Genomic DNA, 24,160 nt, shown 5'->3' with positions numbered 1-24,160 from the left:
AGCATAAGCCCACGGAAATGTAAACCAAAAAACACGGTTTACATTTTCCCAAACATAACATCGGAGCTATAGAAGAGGGCCAGACCCAGGTATCACAATGTGAATATATGCCAATGGCGAAATACACAGCCAATGGCATAAGAAAAGATGCATATCACGTAAATAACAACATTTAATGTCATGTCCACAGTAACGCACAGCAGAACCACAGAGCATGTGTGCGGAAGCTGTAACATAAAGAAATAATATAAAAATGTCATAAAATCGCAACGTAATAGAAAGCAGGTTTACAACATAACACACAATGTTAGGCATGGAACACCACAACCAAGGTGCAAGGGTTGCTAAGGGCTTGCGATAGTGTTCGGCGCGGTAACTATGAATTAGTAGTCAATGCCATGCAAATGAGGCAGATAATACTGAATCGCAAATGTCCCGCTGGAGGAAGGTTGTACCATACGGCACAGTGGTAGAACACCGAGGAGTGGCTCAGAGGAGATACATGACATCAGCAGAGGGGTGTGCCACTGTAGCACTAAGCACATTGGAGCATTGCAAATCTGGCCTGTCCGTTGCTAAGCAAAGCTGCAGGATAGGGGTGAGGAGGAATCGTTTAGCTGAGAGCACACATGGTGGCCAAAAGCGCATGTGTACGAGGATGAAAACATGCCCGAAACCCAGTAATCGGACCCATGCACTGCAAACAATAGCAGAAACAGGAAGGTCAGGGGAAGAAAAGGAAATGCGGAAGTAGGGTAATTGGAGTACTAATGAGCAATCAACACCAATCAACACACGAAGGCCAATCGACGGCAGCTGACAAGTCCACTTGCAGAAACCTGCAAAACAGGATAGGGGAGGCATGTGAATGCAAAGAAAGGAGGGGAGGTATTGGATTGCAAAGATAGGAGACCTGACACAGCAGAGCAAAGCAAATCGACAGCAGATTGAGAGTAGCACACATAACGCAAGATACGCCAGGTCCAGGAAAGCACAAATGAAAGTAGGCTGCAGGATGCACGCCAGAAAATGTTAGGTGCAACGCACAGAAATGTAAAGGGAAGGTCAAGAGGTAATCCATGGCAGGCAAATGTAATTCAACACCAAAGGCACCACAATAGTAGTTCCGGCAGGAAAACACATAACTTAACCTGTAGCTACGAACGTACATACACACCCTATGACATCATCGGTGTTCACAGCACAATAGTATAAAGTGTGTAAGCACCCAACACACACCTGTGTATTCCCAAACACCGCACCATAGGTGTAAACACACAGGGAACTTTAAAAATGTACATGTTGGGAGCTGCCATAGCTGAGATTCATCGGCATGTGTTAGAGACTGACGGTGTTGTGGAGGATGATGCCGACAACCACCGCAGGCCTCGGAGGAGAAGGAGAGTGTTCAGACCAAGGGTAACTTACCAGGGGCTACATGACCTGGAGATAGTAGAGCATTACAGGGTGGACAGGGACATCTTACAGCAAATAGTGGAGCTGTGCCGGCCACGCCTGAGAACCAGAAACAACAGAGGGGGACCCATACCAGTGGACACGAAGATATGCGTAAGCCTGTGAATACTGGCCACAGGTACCTTTCAAAGGCCAACTGGAGATATAATGGGTATCTCACAGGCATCAGCATCCAGGGTACTACACCAGTTCCTGGATGCCATGTTACCACATGCTAATGAGCAGATATACTTCCCCAAAACTCAGGAGGAGTTGGCCAACAATATGCGTCACTTCCACCGTGTGGCACAATACCCAGAGGTACTGGGTGTGATAGACTGCACGCACATACAAATTAAGTCACCACCCGGTGAGCAGGGTATGCACTACATAAACCGCAAGGGATTCCACTCCATCAACTGCCAGGTCGTGTGCAATGCCCAGGGCATTATCATGGATGTTTGTGCTGGCAGCCCTGGAAGATACCATGACTCCCATATCTGGCATGCCTCACAGCTGTATCAGGTATTTGTCAGGGGGGACATCCCACATGGCCATCTCGTGGGGGATGCTGGCTATGCACTGGAGCCGTGGATGATGACTCCCATCAGAAATGCACACACACCCATGCAAGAACGCCATAATGAGGCACACGCACAAACCAGAATCATCATAGAGTGTGTGTTCGGGATGCTGAAATCATGGTTCCGGTGCTTGGATATATCTGGTGGAGCCTTGCAGTACTCTCCAGGCACGTGTGCCCACATCATCATAGTATGTGCCATGCTACATAATATGATCCTGCAGAAGCAGCTGCAGCAGGGACAAAATGGTGAAGGCCCTCATAGCCCACCGCATTTGCCAAGGCCAGTACAGGGACAGAGGGATTCAGACCATGAACACACTGTGCCAGCCCCAGTAGGCAGACGGAGGCATGCCCAATATGCCTATGCCTTGGCAAAGAGGGAACATATAGCACATACTCTGACCATGTAGGCCCCTACAGACTGACACCTCTCCACCTGCACACACAATAAAATGGATGGCACACAAACATGACCACCTGTAAATTGTAATGTATAGGTGGCCCAATGTGAGACTCCTACATAGGCAGCCCTCAAGCATTGTAAACACAACAGCCAGTGCAACACGGAATGCCAACACCTGAACAGTACATGAGTCTTACAGCATATGGTGGTGCTGTGTGCCTGTCACGTTCCCCGCTAGATATATATATATATATATATATATATATATATATATATATATATATATATATATATATATATATATATATATATATATATATATATATATATATATATATATATATATATATATATATATATATATATATATATATATATATATATATATATATATATATATATATATATATATATATATATATATGTACACATATGCATATATATAATACAGATAGAAAGGGCAATAGAGGGATATATGGTGTTATAGATGGATTCAGCGATATCTGCAAATATGATAGATAGTCCAACAACATTCATAACATCATGGAGGTACAAATAAATAGGATACCGCCAACCATGGAATGTGTAACATACCGACATGCGTAACCACGAGGCCGAAAGACCGATAGAACACAGTACTGGAACAGTACATCCACGAGTAATAGTATGATGATATGAAGGAACGGTGAGTCACCGCTGACGGTGTTGAGGTCCACGTAGGTACTGTGTTCAACTGTGTCTGTGAGTGCCGTTGTCTGTGTAAGTGTGCATTGAGGGTGCCGTGTGCATTTCTGTGTGACTGTAATGTGTGTGTGTGTGTGTGTGTGTCTGCAACATTTGTATGTTGGTGCCAAGTCAGAGGCAGACCAGTATGGTAGGTGTGGGTATAGCTAGCCGTAGGCATACAGTACTACCTGTACCACAGTAGGAGGGACATCCCCACCCTGGGCAAGTGTGTCCTGACATAAAACAGTACAAAGGGCAAATGTCCGAGATGGTAGGACATAAATATGTCCCATATATAATGTAACAGTCGTATTTAATAGTTATGCCTGTATGTAAGAAACTTAAATGTTACATGCAATATGATAAGTATCCAAAGTCACACAACAATAGGTATGTAGTGAGGATAAAAGTATGTGCTACCTGTGTACCGTGGCTACGTGTTGGCCTGTAAACACTGCTTTCTGTCCCGCAAGTGTCCAACAATGACCATATGATAAGGTGGCAACCCATGGCAAACAGGCTCTTTTAACAACACAACCACAATGACTGCAAATATCTGGGACAGAAATACAAGAGATAGCTGTCACCTACACATATCCCCTGATATATCACTGCAATTACGGAGGTATGCAAGTAGCAGGCTCACCTGCAGATGACATAGAAACCAATTAACAATGGCCCAAAGTACAATCCCGTAACATAAGTCTACTAACTGTTAGCTCTCTAATCAGGGAAGGAGCCCACACACATATATACGGATTATGTAGAAATGCAAGGCCCACAAACAGTATATGTTACGTACAACCACCGACATCCCTCACACTAGAAACTAAAGCAATACAAACTGTAACTGCAGCAGAAACATCCAGTCAGTCAATTACATCTGCAGAACCCTCAACATACCATGTGAGAGACACAATTAAAGGCGACATGCAAAATTTCAGGCATTGTATAATGGAACAAACAGCCATGTTACAGGTATTGATTGCAATACTCCGTTATCAGACGTCGGAATGACAGGTACACCCACATGTTGAACCAAATACTCTATCTGTCACACACAATCCACGGGGGACATGAATCCAAACTATACTTGTCTCCATGCATAGCAGTTGCAGTTACTCATAACAAAACACAATACAGATCATCTCACCGAAGGTAGGGCAAATAGGCAACGCCCAAGTGGAGAGTCCAATTATATCCCACTGTCGCCGCATAATTGGTGAATGGAGTAGCTGCACAGCTGATATGCAAGTAATTAGTCACTCAGGAACACCAATTTGCGGGAAGAATCCACATGTTTCAGGTATCGACGTATATAAGGATGACTTGCCAGACATTCAAACCGTATGCTCATACCGAAAAACAGTTGAAACACTGTGAGAGAGATAGAAACGAAACGCCGTAATGACGACAAGGTATGTAGAACGCCCGATATGTAAGGTTATGTATAGCATGATCTGTATTAATTAGTTTTACTGTATGTATAGCCTGGTTTGCATTAATTAATTGTGTCCGCAATGCATAAAGTGGGGAAAGGTATTTATGTAGTGATGTCTTGCTGAGCATACTAACGCTTGTAGAATCTGTGCGTCTAGCAGTGGGACACAGGGTACATAGCACAGACACCAGAAGGGATGCTGCATGAGGCCATTAAACAGAACAATGCCATACAACCCGCCATCAGTGGTAGGGTATGTCGAACAAGGACGTGCCATAGCAGGGGATAGTATATGTTGATCTACTGTCACAGCATGCATGTGTATGGGCAAATAACGTTAATGACATATGTAAGGTGGTCCCGCTGAGCAAGTATGCTTTGCATTATGGGATACTATGTGAAATATGTGTAATGTATAGTATTATAGGTAGATATGACAGATATGCAACACAGCATAACAGGCATATCATGCATACCACAGGTATTGTCTATTGGTATGTACAATAACAGGAGACATATGGCCTGTAGGTATGGGACATAGTAATAGCATGATAGCTAATCTAAATGGAAGGGCTACCAAGTAACCATGCACAAAGGACAAGTAATAGCTGCACAGGTGCATAGTGGGGTACTATGCAGTCTGTCAAGTCCATGTGTAAGCACAACTACAGTGTTCACACTAGTGGCACCTCTCCAGGGTAGTGCCCTGTGAAGAGCAGAGCCAGGTGTCACCTGCACCACTGCACAGTACAGCCACTGCAGTGATCCCAGGCCTACATCTGTCTCCCAACCACCAAGGGAGGTATCACATGAACAGTGCTACTGAGTGTCCCTACGTGATGTACAAAGGACTTATGTTCCGCAGCATGCTGAGTGTCCGGTTTAGGAATGTAACCCAGAAGCACATCCCACTCATTGTGGCATGTGTGCACATATCCATGAGCATGTTGCTCACAGTGGCCTCTGCTTATGTTGCGCATGAGGAGTATATCCATCAATAATGTTGTGGACATGGGCCCTGTCTGATCAGCAGAGGTCACCCCTAAGTATGTAGTATGCAAATGTGTACAGATGTGGTGTCCATAGTGCAGCCGCATATTGAAACTCTCAGTAAACGTCATGGCGTGTTAATGTTGTGGCATGTAAAGCTGTAGCTGTTGTGTAAGGTACACCCTAAATGGGGTGGTGTACCCTTGAATGTGTGTAGATGTCTTGAGTTCAGAGGTACAATGGGTGCCTATGTACCAGTTACACACCCAGTACAGATAGGTGTGGCCACATAGGAGGATATCCACACCACAGTGGCAATACGGTAACCACAGGAGTGGGTGCGACATATGTGTGTACTGCAAACATGTACAATGTGATATGTATGTAGGGGCCACCATCCATGTGATAGTCAGTGGGTGAATGGTGTAATGCAAAGGTGATGTGCATGCACCTTGTGTCATGCAGCTTGATGCCATGATAGTCATATTATGTATCTGTCACAGCGACATCCGTATGGTTGGAGTCAGTATCAGCTGGTGGAGCAATCATGGTGCTTGGTATGTAGGGGTTCTAAAGCTAGGCAGGGAAAGTCCCCTGTGCCAGCCTGTTCCACAGGGAAGCATATACCTAACATGAGGGGCCCTATGACTGAGGACCGTGGTATGCCAAAGTACCTGACATGTAGTAGGTACTATGGTATGCTGGTCTCACTGTGTGTCCTGTCCATGAGCCACATAGCATAACATCCTGAGACACAGGGTACGATGTGCAGGTGGATGTGTATGTTGTCAATACCAGAATGGGGAATGGTGCTGAAAGGCAATGAGAGGACAATTTAGGATGTGTGGACTCCCGTACCATCAGCAACTGCCCTGGTAACTGTATGAAAGGAGTCCACCATGTGTAGGGGGCATGCTCTGGCCTTAACAAGCCCAACCTGGGTGGCAGCAGACGACGGGAGACCAACAATGTCTCTGAGAATGACGTCCTTGATGATGTGCCCCATAGCCATGCAGAACAGTCCAGTCAGGTGTGTAGGACTATAGTCCCACTTGTGCAATGCGGTGCCACCTGTGTGTAGTGTGATAAATGCTGCTGTGTGCCATTCAGGGTCTACAATGTCTGAAACAAGGCTATTACTGAATATGGTGGCCTAGTGGTGAGACATGTAATTCAGAGGTTGGTGGACATCACAGCTTGGGACGTTGGAAGGTGACATGGGGCCAGTGTCCCAGGACACATAGAGTGTAGGTCAGTACTGTGTAGGTGTGACCACAGGGACACCACAATGTTCATGTATGGATTGCGGCCCTGTAGTGAGTGAGAGGGTGTACTGTCAGCATTGAATCCATCCTCCAGCATGTTGCCAATAATACCTGGGTCTGCAATGTTCCTGAATGACTGTTGTATGTGACAGCAGATGTGGGTGTTGCCATCAAATACTGACATACCACCATAATGCCTGGTGGTACACCCCAGAATGTGTGGCAGTCATGTTTACGTAGCTAGTCTTGGAGTATGTGATGAGGGACCCTGTGGCCCCACCACGGCTGACCAGTGAGCCACCCCACACATGGGAATGTACACCACTGTGCAACAGCCTACACCTGTTGTTGTACATCATATGTCCGTGGAACATGACCACCAGAGTGGCGTCCGTTATCTGGTGTGTACCATCATGGCTCTGTGTGGAATAGCATGATTCATGCAGTTGTGTACATGCTAATTAAGTGCACTGGGGTATGTGTCAGCATTTGTATGTGCATTGTCCATCTGCATGGGTGTCATGATGTTAACAACCGCTGTCAGCAGACATCTGTAGTAGGTGTAATAGTACACATGTACTGTGTATGCTGTGATGGGTGTGTTTCCGGGATGTGGCTAACATGGTAGATTAGCATATGTTTGGAATCCACCAATGATGGGATAACCCCAGGTGTGTAACACCAGTCACATGGTGGTAGTGAAAAAAACGAAAAATGAGCAGCGGAGCACAACCCAAGCACTGATTTATTAAATGCAGTAATGTAAGCACAAGACACGCTTTCGGCGAGCTCTGTGTCTCACCTTCTTCAGACAAAATTACAAGCCAACTAGCAACCATTATATATAAAAACACGGCAATCAATTAGACTTAATCAGTATAACTTATCCAATTAAGCCAAATTAATTAGATAGTTATTATACAACAATTTAAGGAAATACCATAGTTTAAAATTTAAGACCCATAAAATTATTCAATATACATATGAATATAATTATCCAAAAATAACTAGTAAACACATATACAAATGACTTATAACATATGTGTATAAATATATAAAAACATATCAATGTTTAATGTTAAAAACACATTAATATCAAAATGCATATTTTAAAATTATATATAATAATATTATTAAATACTAACAACTTTATAACAGCCTCATACTAATTTCAATAGCATATGAAATGGGTGATTGTGTAGTCCCTACAACTACAATTATAACATTCATCTGTCAAATTAAAACCTGTATAATTCAAAACAAAAACCACACAACATATATTGCCTTTTTCTTGTGTATGCTTATCCGCATACAACATTTAAACATAAAGGCAACATGCTTCACCCATTACATCTACCTTTTAGTAGATAATAATTTTAAAACACAAGCAATGGATACAAATTCATTTAAGCCTGGATTGGTATATGCCCATGTACGTAACTGCCAAACAAGTTCATTTATTTCTAAATGAACCTGCCAGGGGCCACCTTTTTTATCCACAAATATCTTTCCCAGGACTGTAAACTTAAAAGAATGTCCAGGACAGACGTTAATATGCCTGGCAAGGGCATTGTTTAGGTGTAACATGGTGGTAGTGTTCATGCCAAGGGTAATGTAGGTCTTGGAGGTGCTGTGTATGTGTTGATCCAGCAGAGTGGAAGGTATGACTAATGGATGTGTCGGTACATGAGTGGCTATCCCAGTGAAGTGTGGGGTAGTGTCAGTCACACATCAGTAGTAGCTGAGGCCCACTGTCCACTATACCACCATAGAAGGTATGTTACCCATGGGGTATGATGTTGACTCTGTCACTTGTTACAATGTGTATAGCAGTCCTGGACACAGTTAGTTGCACATGGTGCACCTCTGATGCATTGTGCTAAGCAACTTGCCAGGATATGTGCAAAGCATAGTGGGATATGGGAACCCCTCAGCTGTGGCTGTGCAGGTCCAGGTATGTGTCATTGCAGGTGTGCTCTGCAGAGCCTACAGGCAGGTCCCAGTCACTGCAGATATTTTGGAGTGGTGCATTATAAGGTGTGCCTTGCCTGTGTGCGTCACAGGGAAAGATGCAAGCAATGTGTCACATGACCCCATGTCGCGCATGCCAGTTACCGCCTTGCCGGTGACAGTTATTGGAAACTGTGCAGGACAGGCAGTATAGAAGCAGCAACAGCCTAGGCATGTGAGCTGTACTCCCAGGGCCGACAGGTGCAAGTCATCTGTGCCACAGCATTGTGTTTGACCAGGACAGTCTTAGCGGACAGATACCACATGGCTGTGGAATGACAATAGGAGCATAGGCAACTGTTGCAGTGACACAGTCGGTCACTATACAGTGGTATCGTGTCCGGACGAATGCAAAATGCTCCCCAGGGCTAGGCCCACACCCTCAGGGCTATAAGACTGGTGAGCTATTGCATGTCCCTGCACACGTAGTCTGTGAAGTGGCATCACAGGGCAGTCACACTAACATGGTGAATGACAGACATATCATACCTGGTGAGGTGTGGCATGGGTGCATAGGTTATGTTGCAGAAGCAGTTACCTGACAGCAAGATGTAAGTGACTAACGCCTTGTGTAGCCTGCTGTGTGGAACTGCAGTGTGACACCCTACAGAGTCAGCTATGACTGGTGTGTTGTGAATGTTATAACACACTATTGGCTGTATGTAGTGGGCACACATGGGTTGTGGGCTATAGGCTGGTGATGTTGTCTTCCATAATGAGGGCTACCTCTGGTGCCTATATTAAGTATGAAGACGTACTGCACAGGTTGTCCTCGTAGGTGTGGCCAGTGGTGTATATTATGTGAGACTATGTGATGGGTGGGGTGTGGTGCGAATGTTACACATCCCCAAATGACTGTCAGGTGCAGTCAGGGTTGGCGACAGCATTACCCCTAGCCATAGCTGTCAGCCTCCTGTCCCCAAAATGAGGAACATTAGCCCTCATACAGTGTGACAGATGGGCGAAACATGGAAAACTTACAACTGGCTTACTAACAGCGTCAACTAGGAAGGGCATATGATGGCTAAAATAGGCTGGTCTTACGTATGAAACAGATATTCCGATGAATTAATATGATTCTCATCTATGTAGCCATGGTTAGCAGGTAAGCTATGTACAACAATGAATGTGTGACAGACCCTTCCAATGTGGAACCTTGAGGAACATGCACCTTTTAGAACCCCAAATGAGGTACGTTCCCCATAATGAGGTACACCTGAGAGCTATGGGCCCAGCACGGTTGCAGATGTGCATCCCCCACAGGCTGTAGTGCCGTATGTTGGGAACTGAGCATTGAATGTGTACATGAGACAATTGCTCTATTGCCACATGTACGACATATCCCTCATATAGACAGGCAGTAGCACTGGTATGTGACAGTTGGACATGCCTGCATATACAACCATGTCCCAAAGGATATGTGCGTTACGTGTGTACAACAGCTGTCGTATCTTAAGCAAGCTGGGAAGTGTAGGACAGCCAGTGTACCTGTGGGAAATGGTGTGGAATGGGCACTATAGTAATCAGTAGCTCATGACATGCTCACATGTTCTGAACAAGTGCCTAGCATGACCATACAATACAGATAGGGTGTTGGATAATATCAACCCACAAGTGGTGATGACAGTCATTTAGGGTGGCACTGCACTATAACCCTGCTGAGTATGGTGTGCATGTCCATGAACCATTAGCACTGTAGATGTTAGCAGTACAGATGTACAAGATAGCACAGATATTTGATTACAAATACCTTTGCATGTCACAGGAGTGATCCACCAGTGGCCTGTTGACAGACTCACAACTACAAAAGGTGCAATAGTGACATGTGCACAGCACATCAGTGCCAGATACAGTAGAACATGGTTAATGTGTTGTACCCCACCCTCATTGTAGCCCATACCACACAGACAAATGTTAGGCATCTGTGTATGTAAGGCTGTGAATGGTCATGACCTATCAGTTTAGCTGTGTCAGTGTTGTGAACAACATACAGAATGGGCTGTGTGTGTGAGGTGTGACATATGTGCACAGTCTGATGGATGATACCAGCAGTGTCACCACTAGGTGAACATCCCTGTACCCATAAATTACTACCTAGGCTGTGGTCAACATTATGGACACTGTGTAAGGGATGGTGCTGTGCAGTGCACCCCCCAACATGGTAATGTCTCCAGGCCCCTTAGGTAGTCATCTGAGGTACCCATGTCATGTCAGGGTGCCATCCATGAGCACTGAGATCACTGGCCAGGCATATACAGCACTGTAGTGACCAATATTGGATCACATACCACCTGTAAGGGGTAATGGCTATGCATGGATGTGCGATACCAGCCTTCACAATCCACACCTCCACTATGCAGCATGCTGTCTACCTTGCAGAAGGACATTTGCTACACCATGATGATGGACATGCTACATGTCCATATCCTGATCTATATGACATATGTCATGGACAGCCACCATCCTAATACTAGGATCGCCACAGGCAGGACAGATCCCTGTGCCATATATGTGACATACTCCCGCCATACCATGCAACCCTGTCCATCAAAGCTGCAGATATCATCCCAGTCATACATGGTATGATGGCTGCATGGTGGATGTACTATCAACTGACTGGATCAGTAATGTGGCACTGATGCAGCTTAAGGTGGCACAATGGCCGTCTGTAACAGCGTGGAAACTGTGCCCGCACATGCTATGGTTGATGACCATCCCTGCGAATGTCGTCTGACTATCCATTGTCCCATGTCTATCACATGTGTAATAGAGGTGATCCGTGTCAGGATGTTGAACAGTTGTACAGTGCTGTGTAGATGTACATGGCAAAACACATGCATGTACAGGTGTCCATGCGTATGTGTGCATTGTCACTGCTCAAGTCCATTACGGCTGTGTCTGTGTTGATATGTGACATATACACAGCATCCAGGTCAACAGTAGTACCGTGGACACATCGAGGCATGTGCAGATAGGTAAGAACACAAGTGCAGGCAAATAGACATGCCCACAGCAAGACAGCATTTACATGGAGTATGAACACTGTAATGAGGTGACACACATATATGGTGATGATATCCAATGCATAATGGGTGTGACGTGTGTGACACAAACATCTCAGTCATGTCAGTGTCATGATGCTTTGCAACGATAGCTGTGCAGATGCAGTAGATGTCATAGAAATGTATGTGCAGCAGTATCTCTGTACATCTCTGAAACTATGACCTGTCACCATCATTATGTTTTACAGATAATGCCCCGTACACGCCTCCCAGCATACACCCGCCAGGAGGATGATGTCCTCATCCCACAGCTCCATGACAACTATGACTTTTGTTCAGCCATGTGCCACAGCATGCCCAGCAGTGGGATAACCTGTGGCAGGATCTACGCAGGAGGGTGAACGATGTGGGTGGCCATAACCGCACCTACCAGCAGGTGCGCAGACACTGCACGGACCTGATACGACATGCAAAACAGCGTGCCACTGCAATCATCAGGGAACAAGGTGGAACAGGTGGTGGGCCAACAACCCAGCCCCCACTCACACACACCGAGGAGCTACTGGCCAGTCTGGGGACACCCAGGAAACAGCATCCAGAAACACTAGCTGCCATCGTGGAGGTGGGTGTCTCCCAACCAATGAACCTGGAGTTGCCTGGTAAGTCAGTAATGCACATATGGCTATTATATCCCATGTAGTTGCATGTGTCACTGTACATTATGTAAAGTAACAACATATGCCAGGTATGTGGACACACATGCTGCATACTATAGTATGCTATGTTGTGTATGCACACATGTGCATACTATATGCTATTGCACAGGTGAATGTGTGCACATGCACAGTGCAACCTGTGGCTGTCATACAGTCATGGATAATGTTCATACTGGTGTGTCACCCCTATACAGGTACCTCTGGCGTGCCGCACAGACATGGGTCCATTGCAGGTGAGACTGTCATCAGTATCAGGCATGTTACAGTGTAGATCTATTTGCCATGTGGCCAGTTAACACTTGCACACCTGATGTTTGTTCCAGTCACAATATGCAGGTCGCACCACCATGCATTCACACACGCCACCCATGTGCAATATATACAAACATAATGATACACAGACTTGAAACCACAGTACTTGCCATTGCGACATGTGTGGTCAGCTGTGCATACAACGGTGTAGGTGTTCTACAATGGAGGCATATGTAGTATGCATTGGAACAACATGTGTGGTACGCACACAGTACCACACAATGAGCTGTGATATGGGCAGCCCACAAGTGTCACCATTGTGTCATATGCCCCTGCATTGGGTGCACACATTGTGATGTGCCACCTGACATGTCCTAGACATGTAGTGTTCTGTCTGCAATATTGTCACACTAATGCATGACCTATACCCCACATACCGAACATACAACCCGTTGTCTGCATAGCCATGTGGATTGTGACATATCTGACATGTATGGGTGTATGTCATATGGGACCACACAGACATGTGGAGAAGATGCCCATCACACACAATTGGCCAACACATGTGCACACATGGCCATGGGGGATGGCCAGAGACATGTAGCCACTCAGTACTTGGGATGTGTATACACCCTGTTGTACATTGTCCACACATGGTCCAATTATTGCCTTAGTTGACCGATTATACAGTTGATGTGGTACACTGGACAACCTCAAAGCCTGTGCACAGCTACTGGAGGTGTCACTGAAGTCTACCATATATGATCTGTCGAACATCACGACTGTGTTGCAGTTATGGCTATGCAATGTGTACATATTATGCATTCTACAGCAACATACATGCCTCATGTTGCCATGCAATGGCACAGTGTCTGTACTTCACACTGTATAGCAATGTAGATGGCTCACACTACCTTCCCATGCTCATGCACATTTGCTAAACATGCATTCTATCTGTAGGGCATACACACAACACTGCAATGTGAAGCCCATTATGATGCTGTACGTGTCAGGACACCATTGTGTCAAACATGTATGCATGTTAATGCACATGTCAGCAGATTACATGTCAAGGTCACGTCAGCCATGTGTACTGTTATCCTGTTCTGGGCCACATGGTGTATCACGGGGATGCATGCATACTACCATGATTGTGTGAACTGCATGGCTACTGATATGACACCTGCTTGCTGTAGTGTCCACCCCAGGGAGGTATGCTTACTAACACTATTAATGTCTGAGCTGCATGCTCTTTGCTGTATCTCAGTCATGCTGCATGCCATCTGACAAATCACATGCATGGTGTGTCTGTGTTTGTGTGTCTGTGCGTGTCTGTGTGTGTGTGTGTGTGTGTGTGTGTGTGTGTGTGTGTGTGTGTGTGTGTGTGTGTGTGTGTGTGTGTGTGTGTCTGTGTGTGTGTGTGTGTGTGTGTGTGTGTGTGTGTGTGTGTGTGTGTGTGTGTGTGTGTGTGTGTCTGTGTCTATTGTACTTTACAGTATTTCCTTGCATTCACAGGTGATGTAGGTGCGTTACCCTCCTGCGGTCCATCTGATGTTAGTGTCCCCACAGATACTAGCGGTGATGAACATATGCATGAGGTACAGGCAGGGTTGTCAGAGGCTGAATCTGTGCCAGTGGTTACCATCTGAGCTATGTCCCCCTCTTCCCCGCACACAGTTCTGCTGCCAACACATACCGCATCACTGGTGGCCATAGAGGAAGGACAGTCAGCATCTGTTGGCGTGGAACAGGAACGTATGGTGGCTACAGAAAGTGTGTCTACACACCATGGTGGTAGTCTAATGACTGCAGATGTGCCACACAGGCATGTGGCCAGTGCTGCACATAGGAGGACCTCTGGCAGACATGCACCTGCAGGACAGAGCGCAGCAGCTGGTATCACCAGACGCATGTTCCAGACTGTAATGGCGGCACAGGCACGTGCTGAATGGCAGAACAGAGAAGGGCAGAGGCTGCAGAGGGCTGCTATCCATACCCTAAATGACAACATCCAGGCATTGGCAAATGCTCAACAGCAGATTGCTAATGTTCTGGATAGGTGACTAGGTGAAATGGTCGGAATCCTTGACCGAGGCATGGCAATTCACGAGCGGGAGCTGTCTGTGCTGGAACACATGGTAGGAGTGAGGCGTAGGCCACGTGGACGTAGGCCAGCAACACCACCTAGTGTAGGTCGACGTGAGCATGCCACCTCACATGCCTGCTCCCATAGTGCTGGTAGCAGTAGCAGTGCAGCTGGTGCTGCGCTGTCAACACCAGGACACAGCAGGCCATGTGGACATGGCCCTGGATGGTCTCAGCGGGGACACGGTTCCAGCGGACATGTGTCGTTGGACAGTAGCCACTCTGTACCTCCACCTGGTAGTGCCCGTGCAACCCCAGGCAGGCACAGGTCACATGGCCGTGGACGGACACAGTGAGCTGTACAACCTGCACTGTACAATCTGGGGCTGTTGATTATACCCCGTGTAGGCATCACAAATGGCAGAACTATGTACACACATACACGCACACAACAAACACAACTGTAGGGCTCCACAACATCCACATGCATTCTGCACAGACATGTCCAGTCAACTCACCGGCCATTACACACACACATGATGTTATCCATTGGTGCAGCCTATGCCCCTGGCAAACATATCACCCTGTGCATATGATGAAGCCTGTGCCACTTCCCTGTCATCCACACCATCGGTGCAGGGTTATGCACAAATATTCTGATGCACAGGGTGAACAGCATAGTGAGAGGTGTATGTAATACCTGTGTATGCATAGTGAAGGATGTGTATGTTGCAGTGGTTGTGTGTGAATACTGAGTTGTGTATGTGACATAGGTTGTGTACTGTTGACATGCACCAGTCATACCATGTAGTGCAGGTGCAGCATGCATTGTGATGTGTTCACGGTATGTGTCTCGGTTACATCTGTAGCACCATGTTGGTTGTGATACCCTGGTTCCCTCCTATGGTGTACTTGCATGTGCCTACAGGTAGCAGTGTTTGCAGTCCCCCACGTGTAACTGTGGAGTACACACAGGCACGTCTGGCAATATCAGCATGCTACATGTACCCTCATCCTGACTGTTGGACACACCAACATGACACAGATGTCCGCACATATACTGCACCTGACGCATGTGTTCGGTGCCACAGGCTACACTGGACAGAGACGTGACATACATAGCAGGACACATTACAGGTATGGTGACATGGTGCAGGGGTTGTACACAGCTGCCTGGCCAATGATGATGTGAGGTGTCACTTGGTAGCTGGAGGACACACTGTGCAGCAATAGGACCCTGTAACAGTACGTGACCATGGCCGCATTCATGGGGTGTTCACCACTATAACGCACATCCCATAGTGTGCAGCTGGGGACCCTTGCCTGTGTGGTCATCACCCTCACAGTACTATGCACCCACACAGCGTGTCACAGAGAAGGGACATGCACAGGTAGCCAGTACGGCTGGGACGTATGGCATCAACAGGGTTGTGCAATGCATCACTATTACGGGTTAGTCACCACATGGGGCTAGTGATAATTTCCCACCGTATATTAACATACACACTCACACCAAGCACCAGACATACATACAGACACACAGACACTGTGGTGACCACACATGTGTATACGGACAGCCAACATGTGTGATGCACCTCACCGGCGAACGTCATGCTTCCCACACTGACATATGTACAGATCTCTACAATGGTGTACAGGAATGTGTAGCACATATTCCCTGTGATATGTGGCATCCCTGGTCACACATTCAGACACACATGGCAGTGCTGGGAATGATACACCTGCCATATGATGACACGTTTGATGGACATGCAGAGGTATTGATTGCATTATGTGTACCAATGCTATATCTGGCAAATGTGCTGCTATATGCACACGGGAGGTTGTAGGTGTTACAGGTGCCATATGACATATAGTTGTTAACACCTGACTGCTGTGTATGCATTATGTCAGCACCGTCACATAACAGCGACATAGCATACAGTTAGCACATGGCATGATAGGATGGTGTGTGACACAACTGTGAGCCACCCCCTGCACACATACATCTAGACAGGTGGTTCACCACGTTATGTACACACATCCCTCCATACGTGCTGTTTGTATGTCACCGTATACAGATGTCAATGATGGGTCTGCATTGCGTCTGCATGTCGTAGGTAGGTGCAACTATGTTATGGACATCGGCCACTGCACATGCATGTTTGCTGCATGCACAGTACAGATGTCACATGTGTCTCCTATTGCCATGTTTGTATGCATTGCTATTGTTGGACATGTGTGTTGACATACATAACACATGGACTGCGGTATGATATCACGGGTGTCACATGTGACCAGTACAAGGGTATGTGTCCCAGTCAACACTGCTACCCCCTGTAGTGTGAGCATTCAACAGACATGGGCCCACCTTCAATTCGCGTGTGTACCATTGATTAGGCCAGTGTTATGCACGAGGTACATCAAAGGCCATGTATGTATGTGTTGTGTGTGCAGTCCATGCACACATCCACACAATCACATGTATGACATACCCAGACGTGTGTTCATTGGTGTGCAGCAACAGTCAGGTGTCACAGCTGTGTAAGGGCCATGGTATGTCTTGAGCCGACCTGTTCATGTATACTGGTATCATTGCAATGCATAACACCTGTTGGATCCCTGTTGGTATGTGTGTACTCTGCACAGCTGGTGTACACCGCTGTACAGCCCAGTGGTCATGTGTCACATGGTGTTGTGGGACCATAAGGCTGTGTAGTGCTGCACCAAAGACATGGTGCTGACTTGACAGCTACAGTGTACACTGCAGTGTGTACGTGTGTGACCTGCACCTGTGACAGCTGTGATGGCAGCTGTGTGTGTACAGGTCACTGCATGTGTGACCGCACTGTGCGTGAGGGCAGTTATAACTTACTGTGCCCTTCTGTGTGTACACTCCATCTGCATGCAATAGTGCCCTTTGCAACTGCTAAGTGTGTGAGCATGCCCAGTATGCCATTGTGTAGATGGACACACAGTACATTCCACACTGCGCCCCTCCATGACTAGACTCCGTGTGCATGCAAGATGGCCCTTTGCAACAGCTAAGTGTGTGAGCATGCCCAGTATGCCGTTGTGTAGATGGACACACAGTACATACCACACTGCACCCCTCAGTGATTAGACTCCGTGTGCATGCAAGATGGCCCTTTGCAACAGCTAAGTATGTGAGCATGCCCAGTACGCCGTTGTGTAGATGGACACACAGTACATTCCACACTGCGCCCCCTCCGTGATTAGACTCCGTGTGCATGCAAGATGGCCCTTTGCAACAGCTAAGTTTGTGAGCATGCCCAGTACGCCGTTGTGTAGATGGACACACAGTACATTCCACACTGCACCCCTCCGTTATTAGACTCCATGTGCATGCAAGATGGCCCTTTGCAACAGCTAAGTGTGTGAGCATGCCCAGTACGCCATTGTGTAGATGGACACACAGTACATTCCAAACAGACGTGTGACACTAAGCATGTGGGCATGGCCATTGACATCCTGTATAGCCATGGTGGTCATCCAGGCACCAGCTGTCCAATTTCAATGTCACGATGGATGCCTACATTGAACACACTTGTTGGTCTCTCGAAGGGTGTACTGTTTGTGGCGCATCCCATATCTATTCAGTGTTGTTGTGCTCCGTAGATATTTAGTTGGCCCATTGACAGCACTGGCGTGTTTGTGTACATCTACCTTGGGACGGTAATATGCTTTCAGACCGCTCACTCTCTAAACATTCCCTATCGGCATCTTTGCCTTTGCGGATGATGTCACCCACCTAGAAGTATGCCTCTGGGAGTGCTGTGTTCAATAATCCCGGTAGCGCGTTCTGTAAATGAGTAATGCTGTAGTGTGTTAGAGTAGGTAGGTGTATGTTCAACTCCCGGTCCTTCCAGGTGTGTGTGTGTGTGTGTGTGTGTGTGTGTGTGTGTGTTTCCAGCTGCCTGGGGACACAGTCATGCTTTTAGATGCCTCACAACACATACATTCCCTATCGGCGTCTTTGCCTTTGCGGATGATGTCACCCACCTAGAAGTATGCCTGTGAGAGTGTTGTGTTCAGTAATCTCGATAGTGCATTCTGTAAATGCGTAATGCTGTCGTGTGTTAGAGTAGGTAGGTGTGTGTTCAACTCCTGGCCCTTCCAAGTGTGTGTGTGTGTGTGTGTGTGTGTGTGTGTGTGTCTGTGTGTGTGTGTGTGTGTGTATGCATGTGTTTCCAGCTGCCTGGGGACACAGTAATGCTTTTAGATGCCTCACAACACATACATTCCCTGTCGGCATCTTTGCCTTTGTGGATGATGTCACCCACCTAGAAGTATGCCTCTGAGAGTGCTGTGTTCAGTAATCTCAGTTGCGCGTTCTGTAAATGCTTAATGCTGTAGTGTGTTAGAGTAGGTAGGTGTGTGTTCAACTCCCGGCCCTTCCAAGTGTGAGTGTGTGCGTGTGTTTCCAGCTGCCTGGGGACACAGTAATGCTTTTAGATGCCTCACAACACATACATTCTCTATCGGCATCTTTGCCTTTGCGGATGATGTCACCCACCTAGAAGTATGCCTCTGAAAGTGCTGTGTTCAATAATCTTGGTAGCGCGTTCTGTAAATGCGTAATGCTGTAGTGTGTTAGAGTAGGTAGGTGTGTGTTCAACTACCGGCCCTTCCAAGTATGTGTGTGTGTGTGTATGTTTCCAGCTGCCTGGGGACACAGTAATGCTTTTAGATGCCCCACAACACATACATTCCCTATGGGTGTCTTTGCCTTTGCGGATGATGTCACCCACCTAGAAGTATGCCTCTGAGAGTGCTGTGTTCAGTAATCTCGGTAGCGCGTTCTATAAATGCGTAATGCTGTAGTGTGTTAGAGTAGGTAGGTGTGTGTTCAACTCCCGGCCCTTCCAAGTGTGTGTGTGAGTGTGTGCGTGGGTTTCCAGCTGCCTGGGGACACAGTAATGTTTTTAGATGCCTCACAACACATACATTCCCTATCGGCGTCTTTGCCTTTGCGGATGATGTCACCCACCTAGAAGTATGCCTCTGAGAGTGCTGTGCTCAGTAATCTCGGTAGCGCGTTCCGTAAATGTGTAATGCTGTAGTGTGTTAGAGTAGGTAGGTGTGTGCTCAACTCCCAGCCCTTCCAAGTGTGTGTGTGTGTGTGTGTGTGTGTGTGTGTGTGTGTGTGTGTGTGTGCATGTTTCCAGCTGCCTAGGGACACAGTAATGCTTTTAGATGCCTCACAACACATACATTCCCTATCGGCGTCTTTGCCTTTGCAGATGATGTCACCCACCTAGAAGTATGCCTGTGGGAGTGCTGTGTTCAGTAGTCTCGGTAGTGTGTTCTGTAAATGCGTCATGCTGTAGTGTGATAGGGTAGTTAGGTGTAGGCTAGATTCCCAGGCCTGCCAGATGTGTGTGTGTGTGCATGCTCCCGTCCACCTGGGGACTCAGGTTATACTTTTAGACGCTTCGCAACACAGATGTATCCTGCTGCCATCTTTGTCTTTGCGGATGTTGACACGCACCTAGTAAAATGCATGTGTGTCTGCTGTGTTTAGTAGTCTCGGTAGCGTGTTCTGTAAATGCATCATGCTGTAGTGTGATAAGGTAGTCATGTGTAGGTTTGATTACCAGCCCTGCCACATGTGTGTGTGTATGTCTGCATCTCTCTCTCTATATATATATATATATATATATATATATAATCTATTTTCTGCCCATAACCCTGCTCTTGCATGGACAGCAGACTGTTTCATGTATCGCATATTTGCATAGCTTTCACATACCAATGGGGTATGTTGCAACTCCCAACATTGTCTATGCAATGTCTGTGTTATGGGCGGTGTTACACGCCATTACAGGCGTTTGCTGTATATCTTTGCAGACATCTATCCTTGCTGTACTCTCACTGTACTCGTACACGCCGAAGGCTTCATGTATCATGGCCTAGTTTTGATGTGTGTATGTCTATTTGTGCTGTGTGGATGGCTGTGGGTATGTCCCAGTATCATCATTTGTAAAGGTGACAGCCCTAAAGATTCTTCATGTAGACTGCTGTGTCATTTGACATGTCAGCACATACCTGTGGACAGTACTGCACGTCCTACTGCAGCGCATTTCATACCTTCTGCATTATCTTGCAGTCGATATTGCTGTTTCCTCACACATGTATCTGTTTCTGTTCATACCACTCCACCTCCTAGAGTAAGTTGCTGGACAAGGCCTTATCTGATAGTGGGACACATAGGAGCAGTATTGACATGTTGCTCTTACAAAGGTAAATAGTTGACACAATAATAGGTTTTGCATTAGTATGGCTTTTCTGTCGGATTTGGTGTCTTACGCACATGTTTGTCATTATTTCATGTCTTCAGTTATCATGGAAGTGCCAGAATGTTACTATTACTTGGAACACACCAAACATATGAGGCAGAACTCTGCACATTCATCGTAAATCTGTACAGTTGCGGAGTATGTGTCTGTAACAAAATATCAACTTTCTGACACCAATACACACACTGTATGGCGGCATCACAGGCCACATGCCATTACATTTATATTGCAGGACACACCCACCCAGACAGTTGTATTCCTCACACAGGCCAACAGCTGCTTATCCACACTAATTGGTCTATCATGTACCATATGTGTGCATCGGTATTTGCGCTTTCTGTCAGTGGCAGAGCTCACGTACGTGTCCGGGGGACTGGACATTGTTACGGTGACACAGCATGACACCCTGAGGAACACATTATGTTTTTGTCTATTAACCTTCCACATTGACATTCACAGGGCATACGTTGTCATTCACATTTGTCGGTGTACATGTGTGTGACTTGTACATGTTTTCTCATTTGTTCTGATGTCTTTCTTCTCACCTGTCCACCTAGTATCACTAGTTCTGTACATGTATTTTGGACAGGTTACCTTCATACCCCTAACCTGTACACATTATGGGTAAATGCCCTGACGTTTGACCTTGTTACATTTGTCATAGTGCTGTGCCTTTCTGGTAAATTGCTGGCAAGGCATTACGAACTGTGCGGTAGATAATAGTGACTGACATTTCCATTACATGATTAGTAACACTCATAACATCCGTATTCATGGGTACGCCAGTATTCTCACAATGTTCTGACTTTGTCTGGGGTATATCTAATATAGTCCCTATTTGTATTTCATGTACTATGCCTTAGTGCAGCTGTGTTATTCTGACAGTTTGCCAGTTATGGGTACCATCTTGATCGTACGCATGTCCATCCATGATAATCGCCTACATGACACTGATATAGGACCCTACATATTGCCAAAATGGTTTCCGCAATATCCAGTGGATGGTTTGCCCCATTATTGAGAATATAGGCGTGTGCTATACCCACATCACTCCCACGGGGCAGTCCTACGAAATCCCTGCCAAACAACACCTAGGCCCATTTCTGCATACCCATGATTCCCATACCTGACAACCCTCTACAGTACCCATTACACATGTTTAATGTGTGCATTACTGAAGTGTGGAGACACTTATATGCACTCCCCACTCTCTGGATATCAGTTCGTACGTCATACATTCTATCGACACATGTGTCATCACCCTTGCACCTGATACTGTTGCATGTACAGCTATTTCGTATTTGCTGTGGTCACTTCTTTTGCGTCAATGTCGGTTGACACTACGTATGATTCAATTTATGGAGTCCTGCAATGGACACCTATCTGCATGTTTAAAGTGTAGAACTTGCTGGACTGTCACTTTCTGACCAATGTTTTTGAATGCTGCGGTTTATTCACCTTTCCTGCATGTCTGTTTGTCTACCCATATTAGATATAACGTCGCCTATTTATGTACATATGTCATATCTACAGGACATAAGTCTGTTGTGTATACATATATACATGTACAATCCTCATTTCATAACTTGCTTTGGTTTACGTCTGTGGATTATGTGTATACACAGAGATCTATATCCATACCATACCTTTCCACTATACAGATTGTCGCAGAGTGTACAGCTGCTTGCCCCTTTATCTTTGCTGTGTTTTACATACACCTGTGTCTATCTGGCAATGTAGTGGCATTTCATTTGAGACTTACGGTGGGGATTTCTGGCAAGCAGTTCAGGTTACGACTGCATACCCTTCAGAGAATCCATGCTACTGACACACCCGTTATTCTATCCACTTTCTATGTTTGTTCTGGCACATATCTGGGGTTTGTCCCTATTTGTACCGGCAGTTTGCATGGCTTCGTCCGATTTCATACTTTACGAGGTTAACGGGTTTGAGCCATGTATAACTAACATAGGGGAAACAGCATTCATTTACTATGCTGTGAGCGGATCACACACGCACAGGCGCACTTGCATTTCCTTATTGTGGGTTACGCGCGGGCGCTCATACATATCCTTATTGTGGGTTACATATGTTTACTAAGTCTTTGTGCTTACGTGGGCTTTATTACTTGTGACAGTACCAATAATTATCTGTAATCCGGTTAACGGACGTTTGCAAAACACACGTTCACCTTTACATATTTAACTGTCTGTACAGTACAGACGCATTCATTACACATTCACATTATATGTGCTGTAGTCGTTGTTCAACCGGGACTGCATTCACGTTGGCCGGATGCTGTAACCAGTATACGTTTGGTGTTCTGACTCATTTATATGCATACCCATAGTACATAGCTACATTAACATATGCCTCACTGCTTCACTTACGTCACAGGCATCCATTCTCCTGCTCGGAAAAATGTGGTACTACATGTTACACATTCCCTATTCCCTACTGCTCTGGACCCAAGCTGCATATTTCATCACTGCAGGGATATTCGGAACCCAAAGGCTTATATTCCTGACACATACAGGTCTTTAATTGTCAGGGTGTTCATGTGGTGATCTGATTTTTAGGCTTGTCCAACTGGTGAACGGAACTGCCCTGACCGTGTTCAAATGTCAGACAAAGCACATGGACAGGGATTGTCCATTTTAAACATTTAATCTGTTTACAGACACAGGTGTTTGGGCACCTGTCAGCAGCTTATGATGTTGGCAATACATAATATGGGTGGGGTGGTTACGATACATAATCCACGGTGAGTGGTGTTCCCATTCACATTTGACTATTTCCTGTATTCATTCTTACGAGGGTTATTATTTTGCACATGACGTAACTATGAATTAACTACAGGTATGCAGTAGTACAGTCAACATATGTGACGGTTTGTTACAGTATATATG

This window comes from Protopterus annectens, chromosome 5.part0, assembly GCF_019279795.1.
Source record: "Protopterus annectens isolate FY-2018-M chromosome 5.part0, PAN1.0, whole genome shotgun sequence".
In the NCBI taxonomy this organism is placed as follows: Eukaryota; Metazoa; Chordata; order Ceratodontiformes; family Protopteridae; genus Protopterus; species Protopterus annectens.
The sequence above is the reverse complement of the archived record's forward strand: the minus strand, read 5'-3'. Positions refer to the sequence as shown.